Below are 8,084 nucleotides of genomic sequence, written 5' to 3'. Positions count from 1 at the left end.
GTTTGTGTTATCTGGCGCGCCTCTCCCGCTTCTGCCGGCCGCGTCTGTGTTATCTGGCGCACCTCCCCCGCTTGTGCCAGCCACGCGTGTGCCTCCCAGCGCACCTCCCCCACTGCTGCCGGCCGCGTGTGCGTCCCCCCCATCCCCTCCAGGCTCGGCGCCATTCTGCAGGGCATAGGGCGGGGGTCTCGCCCACACCGCTTCGGACTCCGCTTTAACGGCAGCCCCCCATGCCTCCTCCACCAGCCCGCCCCAGAATGACTGTGCCCGCTCCTTTCCCTCTGTAGGTAGGGTTGGGCTGGGGGGCTGTGGAGAGGATGCTTGTTCCTGCGAGTCTGTGAGCTCGGCAGGGCTGCTTTCATCTGTAGTTTGCGTAGTTGCCCCAACTCCCAACCGGGGTGTGGCCAGCAAACAGTTCCATGCGGCTTTCCAGGTCTCCTGCTCTTGCAGGGCCTTACACAAAGCCTGCATGACTTTTCCCCATAATTTAAGGTATTTCCCCGAACCCGAGGACATTGTTTCATCAGCTAGAACCTTGGAACATTTGTCCCATACTTCTGGGTGGAGTATATCCACTGGTCAGTCTATGACCCCAATTTCTAAAAGCCTCGCTACAGCAAGAGTAAAATCTTTTGGCTTGCAATCAATACCCTATTGCTTATGAATCTGAGATACGACCTTCGCGAGAGCTTCCATCCTCCTTGCTGGTCCGGGAGCGTCCCCCCCACCAGGCTGGTCCCGCCGTGCCGGCCACCGTTCACCCGTCCAGGCAAATTCCCAATCCCGATTCCGATTCCGGATCCCGGGTTTCGGCACCACTTGTTGCCTCTCAGAGGCGTAGCGACCTGGTTCAGGAACAGCACGACAACCACCTCAGGTCGTTCGGGCCATCAGCTCACAGACACCAATTCGGTGGACGGCAAATGGCGTTTATTCATGGGTTACATAGGGTTAAATAACCTGGGTTTACCGCGTCACTTCCTTCTGGTCACGTATTACCTGTAGAGGGGAGGGGTTCTACCTGTCCCGCACAACGCGGTATCTTCCGAACACCTGTCCCTAATCATCTACAAAAGGGGTTTACTAAATTCAAAGGGGAAGGAACTGGTACATGAAGGCCTGATTTCAGAAGTTTTGGAGGCATTAAAACTGCCTGAAGAAATAGCCGTAGTGCATATCAAAGGACACGAAAAAGGGATGACCCCAGAAATAAGAGGGAATAATCTGGCAGATCAAGAAGCCAAAAATGCAGCAGAAAATGGGACTAAATGAATTATGTTAATCTTGGCCCCAGAGAGGGAAGAATTGGAAATCCCTAAATTTAGTGAAAAAGAAGAAAAGGAATTATCTAAGATAGAGGGAGAACAAGATCAATCTGGAAAATGAAAACTCCCTGATGGGAGACAGTTACTTAATAAGCCACTCACTAGGAGAATATTAGAAGATATGCATCAAAAAACTCATTGGGGCACTCAAGCTTTGTGTGATCATTTTTTAAGAAATTATGGGTGTATTGGAATCTTTGGGGTAGCAAAACAAATAACTGGGAACTGTATAACTTGCCAAAAAGTGAATAGGAAAATAATGAGAAAAACAACATTAGGAGGCTGTGAGTTAGCTCTGCGACCATTCCAAAGTATCCAAGCAGATTTTACTGAACTTCCCCACGTACAGAGATGGAAGTTCCTATTGGTAATAGTGGACCATTTAACTCATTGGGTGGAAGCAGTTCCTGCCACTAGAGCTACAGCTAACGTAGTATGCAAAACCCTTCTGGAACAAATTATTCCCAGATATGGAATGGTTAATAAAATAGACTCAGATAGAGGAACACATTTTACATCCAAAGCCTTACAACAAATAACTCAAGCCTTAGGAATAAAATGGGAATTACATACCCCCTGGCACCCACAAAGTTCAGGCCAAGTAGAAAGAATGAACCAGACTTTGAAAAAAACTTTAACAAAATTAATGATTGAAACTCAAATGTCGTGGGTAAAGTGCTTACCTTTGGCTCTGTTGAGAGTCCGAACACAGCCCAGGTCAGACCTGGGAGTATCTCCTTATGAGATGATGTTCGGATTACCCTTCCTTACCACTCAACATGAAACAGCCACTTATGAAGTAGGAGAAGTAAGTGTCAGAAAATATGTCACCACAATTGCCAGAACACTTGAAAATTTGCAGCTGAAAAGAATGATCCCTCAAACCACAACTTTGGAGTTCAAAATTCATAATATCCACCCAGGGGAATGGGTACTAGTAAAAATATGGAAAGAACAATCTTTGACTCCACAATGGGAGGGTCCTTTTCAGGTACTGCTGATGACTGAGGCCACAATCCGGACCAAGGAACGAGGGTGGATCCATGCCAGCAGAATCAAAGGACCTGTAAAAGAACCTGAAGAGTGGACTGTAATACCCAAACCAGGTGATACCAAATTGACTCTTAAATGGAGACCAGGTGGCAATGAACTGGAACAATCTAAATAATCCAAGGGATGTGCAAAGAATCACACCTAACTGAGAAGTAAAGCCAAGTGCCCCCTGGACAAATCCTGAGACATCTTGAGGAGGAATATTCCCACTTCAAACGGGAGGGTTGGGACTGTATCAAACAGGGAATTCTCATGTTCTGATTCTAGCCTGTGACTTGTATTAAGAAGGGGGAGAATCACAACTTCCATCAGTGCCACATCATATACCCTGTTTGAATCATTCTAACACGGGGCATGCCAGCTAGGTCAAATGTAAGTGTTTAATCTGTGGGAAAATTGGCATTTCACACCATCGATGCCCTAGTTGTAAGGAGTGACAAGCACAAAATCGACCCTTTATCCAGGCAGAGTTACAAGCAACAGAAATAATAACTTTGCTCTGCAGGTGGGAATTACTAGTGCCTGTTGAATGGGAAATACCTGAGATACAATGGGATACTACAGTTAAAAAGTGCCAAAAGAGATTTGCCTAAAAGCTACAAAAAGGGAAGTGACAAGGAAACAGAGGGCAAGACCGGGTTGGCCACTGTACTCACCACCGAGAAGATCCAATACACCTACTATGGGTTGCAACCCCATAGGCAAGGGAGGTGGGAGTATAAGCCATGCCGGACCTCTGTTATTCCTTCTTTTGTCACTTATCCTGGTCCCTTTTGGGACACCAGCAAGACCATGTTACAAATGCTACCGAAAGCTCTACATGGAAAGACACCGGGACTTCTTTCTTATTACTCATACCCATATCAACAGTCACTGTTAAGACTCGTCCAAATTAGGTATTTGTATGCATAAAGGGGAAAAATATTGGATTACAGAAAATTTAGGAACAAGTGGAAACAGACTAGGAAGTAATTGTCCAAAAGGAGAAAAATGGATTTGCTTCACAGCTGCCACCAGGGGAACAGCCCAAGATTTGGTAAAAGAACAAGTGGTAAGTAAAAATACAAAGCCAGCACAGCAACCTCGCCCTATATTCACCTCACGTCAGGACCTGTATGTAAAGTTTAAACAACAGTTAAAAGAGGAAAAAGATACCCCAAGGTTGGGAAAGAACCTGTTTGTGGAATTGGGGGAGAGGATAGGTAAAGAACTTAACATAACTGTTGGGTCTGTGGAGGAGCTTTGATGACAGAAGAATGGCCATGGAAAGGTAGCAGCGTAGGCCCGGTAGAACTCCTTAAATGGAACCGGACAAATATAAGAGGGGGGAACCGACCTTTAGGTGGGTTTTAAGTTCAACAGTGGTAGGGGAAGAATGCCTCTGGCGAACTGGGAAAAACTTTCTTAATGGAGTAGGAAACACTCCCTGTAAAAGGTATAAAGTGAGCAACAAAACTTCAACGTGGTGGGTCCCAGAAAAACCAACTGGGTATTGGGCTCAGAAAAAAAGAAAGGACTGTGTATATGATAATGAAATTGGACTCTTTCAACGTAATGACACAGGAAAAAATCCTTATTTTGGGATCCCAGAAATATCCAAATTTTGGGAGAATATAAATCAACAAGAAGACAATTATTGGAAAGCACCAGATGGCTTATTTTGGATATGTGGGAGAAGGGCATACCCGAGACTCCCTTCACATTGGAAAGGGAGTTGTACACTAGGAATCATTCAACCAGGGCTTTTCCTTTTACCAGAACCAGAGGGAGATCAATTAGGAATACCCGTCTATGAGGACTTCAAAAGAAATAAAAGGGATTTGATTGGAGGATTTCAAAAATGGAAAGATGAGGAATGGCCCCCTGAACGAATATTAGAAACATATGGGCCAGCTACCTGGGCACAAGATGGAAGTTGGGGATATCAAACCCCAATTTACATGCTGAATCGTATCATCAGACTCCAAGCCCTTGTAGAAATCATAACCAATGAAACAGCCGGGGCTATGGAATTAATAGTCAGCCACCAACGCCAAACCAGAGCTGCAATATATCAAAATAGGCTGGCTTTAGACTATTTACTGGCTGAAGAAGGGGGTGTGTGTGGGAAGTTCAATACATCGGAATGTTGTTTAAAGATTGATGACAATAAGGATGCTGTTCTAGATATCGCCAACAATATCAGAAAAATAGCCCATGTATCGGTCCAAAAATGGGAATCAATGATGACTGCTAACTGGTGGGATGGCATATTGGGGAAAGAATGGTGGAAGAAGCTAGGTTTCTTCCTCTTATGTGCTACAGCTGGTCTAATATTTCTCCCTTGCTTGATCCCCTGTTTTATTTGGCTAATCACCAGCATAGTTCAAGGCATGCAAGTTGTTGGCAATGCCTACTGACCCAAAGTTGACTATGTCTGGAACAGCACAAAAAATTATGGTATTAAAAAGACAAAGTGATATAAAAGACCCTCTCGAAGAAGCCAAATTGATCTGTGAAAAGAACGAACGGACATTAGAAGCCAAGAAAAAAGAAATATTGCTCAAGCCAAATGATTTATAAAATAGAAAAAGGGGGGATTGTTATAAACATATAATATTGGCTTCTTGCAAGTATTAAGGTAGATATTATATAATGTTAGAAATGCTTTTGCTGTGTGGATGTAGTTTTCTTTCTTTTTAGCAAGAATTTAGCAAGTGTGAACGAGTAAGATAACTTCCAAGTGAACAGAGGATGAGGCCCAAGAGCGGCTAATCAACACTGCCCAGAGAACAAAGGGGCCCAAAGCGGCTAATCACCACTCTGCCCCGGGGACAAAGAGGCCCAAAAACTGCAATCAGCCCTGACTGTCTGGAGAATTAAGAGGCCCACTCAACTATCAACTCTCATCTAGCGAGCCCAGGCACAAGAATCAAAAGAAATAAAACCGCAAGGCAGAAGACTACACATGCTCTAAAAAGGCGGAACCAAGGAGTGGCCATGCAGAACAGCTCCGGGAAAAGTTTGAATATGCATAAAGAACAGACAGTAAAAATGGTATAAAAAGGACTATCCTCAAGCATCAGGTGTGCTCTTGGCAGAGCGCCAAGGCACCTGGCCGTTACCTCTTTGCTTTATTTTATGTGTCTTTTATTGTCTTTATATTAAACTTTTTAATTCTCACAGGAGAGTGAACCTCATTTTTCACAAGGTCTATTACAGAATACATCTGGGGATTGCTCCAAGACAAAAGGTGCCAAGACAGAAATGGTTTGGTGGCCTTTACCCTCCCTGGTCAGCCTATCCTCTGCACCAGAAATGTAGTGGCTAGATGATTTATTTCCTATGTAAAACCACTGTAATCCTCTTTCAGGAGCCAACCACCAAAAATGGACCCAACCAGTGATATTTAATATGTCCAAAGATTGCTCCCACACAGTAGGTGTGAGGACAGAAAGATCTTGCTGGCCTTTACCTCCACTTGCCACATGATAATCTGGAGCACCAACAGTAGGAATTGGTGTTTTCCTTCCCGAGAAAAGTTGCTTTGATTCACTTGCTGGGCCCAACTTCTGAAATTTGGTTTCGAGCTCCAAAATTAACTATGTCTGGGGGTCATTCCCACACAAAAGCTACCAGATCAGAAAGATATTGCTGGCCTTTGCCTCCCATGGGCAGCCTAACATCTGCACTTTAAACACTGGAGCTATATGCTTTCCCTCCCATGGAAAGGCAGTTGAAATCTCTTTCAAGAACTCACCACCACAGTTTGGATGCTACCTCCTATAATGACTATGACCAAGAATTGCTGAAAAATTGCTTTGTCTGGTGTGTGGACCCACATTGTCCCAATTCTATTTAACAGCTACCCCAAACCAAGTTCTCTGATAGAAGTGTGTCAGAACTTCGCTCCTCCCCACCTCAACACCTCACTAAGTACTGGCAGGAGCTTTATAAATACATTTAGACAAACATGAGATTTTTTTACAGCAAACCCAAGAATGTAATGAACTTTTATAGTTACTAGGAAAGGACTTATGAAAGTGGCATTAGATGTCCCATAAAAAATCCAAACCAACCCAACCTACAGTTAGTTCTGTGAGAAGGTGACATTAACTGGCTTTTGCCTGGGACTGTAACCCCCAGGGATGCTGTTTCCCAGTCTGCCCTCAGGGGTAGACACATTTGTTCCCCTAATGGGGATTCTTCCATTACCACTCTTTTTGGGAAAGAACAGAACAGCTGCCAACTTCTACCAGTTATAAAAGTTATTTTACTTAAAAGTTACACGAAACTTGAAGGGGTGGATTTTTTCCTTTTCCTGTGAGTTACTGTGGCAGTCAGTGATGGAATGCCAAGGGCAAAGAATGACCTCTTACCCTGCTTTTTTTAAGTGTGTCAAGACCAAATGAGTAAAGAATTTAAAGAGATTTCAGCTATTCTGGAAGTGAATTGCGCGGGACAGCCCCAGCTTTGTAACTAAAGCAATTAGTTTTAATTAAAGTTATGTTTATCACAAACTTGAACCTAGGTGCTGGTAAACTGCCCCAAAAGTCTGTAAAACAATGTAATCTGAATTAATATATAAATTCTTGTTGACTCCGGCGAGGGAAGACATGCAGACAATCAATGTGACTGATAATGCAAGCTTCAGTTTATTGGAATTAGGATTCTGCTTTTATACACTCAAATATGCATACTTGTCACTTCTCTATTGTCTGTTGATGCTGGGTAAAAAGCTACATTTTACACGTATTGCTAATGTTGCGATTCAGGGTTCCTCCTCATTTTTCATGGTCAGTACATCTTGTCAGCACATCCTGTTGTTTATCTATAACAGGATTGTCAAGAGCACTGCGTTTGTGTCCTTGCCTTCTTTCTTTATTCTCATTATTTCTGTTCTCACGATTTCCTTATTCTGCAGCTAGCAAGAGGCTTACAAAGGCCTCCTGATTTCTGCAGTTAGCAAGAGGCCTACTTATGTCAAGCTAAAAAGGTGTTTGCTTGTACAGCTCTTCCAGGGACCCGTGTCCCTGATCCTCTAACCATTCCTCAACAATAAATCTCTTGACTCTCAGATGCATTATCTTTTTTGAAACCAAGATGATCACAGTTGCTTCCTTGTGAAATTAGACATTGCACAGCTGGAAAAGAGTGATTTGTTTATAAAAGAAACTAAGTTTTATACTTTAAAAATGTTAAAATTCCTAGCTCAGAACTGTTGACATAGGAATTACTTTAACAGTTCCCCATATCTGCTTCTGTTCTACAGGAGCTCAAGTGCCTGAGGCCAGGGCTTGAGCAAATCTGTGTGCTGCAGTGATGTCACACAGCCTTGCTGCTGAACACATTCCAGGGTTCACAAGTCTGTGAGTTTCCATCACTCTGAAAATAAGTGTTTAGAGTGTATTTCAGTGTAATTTGAATATTTATGTATCAAGTACTGAGTTGCTTGTCTGAAAGGTCTATAAAACTAAGAGTAAGATTGGAAAACAAATCCATTCACTTACTGATTATATAATTTATTCTAAAAACATCCTTCTATTCTTGCCATTATAAGTGATTTGGGTATGGAAAAAAAGCAGTATATTTAAATATATTACATATAAGGTAGTGTTCATAAAATAGGGAAAAAGAATGGTGAAGTCCCTTATGACAGGTGATTTAATGTATTTCTTTTATAGACAAATGGCGTCATATTAGTATGCAGTGCAAACCTGTTTCAGA

The sequence above is a fragment of the Corvus kubaryi genome, unplaced genomic scaffold (assembly GCF_017639235.1).
Source record: "Corvus kubaryi isolate FWS band 111438036 unplaced genomic scaffold, C.kubaryi_AGA036_p1.0 37157, whole genome shotgun sequence".
NCBI classification, from domain to species: Eukaryota; Metazoa; Chordata; class Aves; order Passeriformes; family Corvidae; genus Corvus; species Corvus kubaryi.
This window is presented reverse-complemented; position numbering follows the sequence as displayed.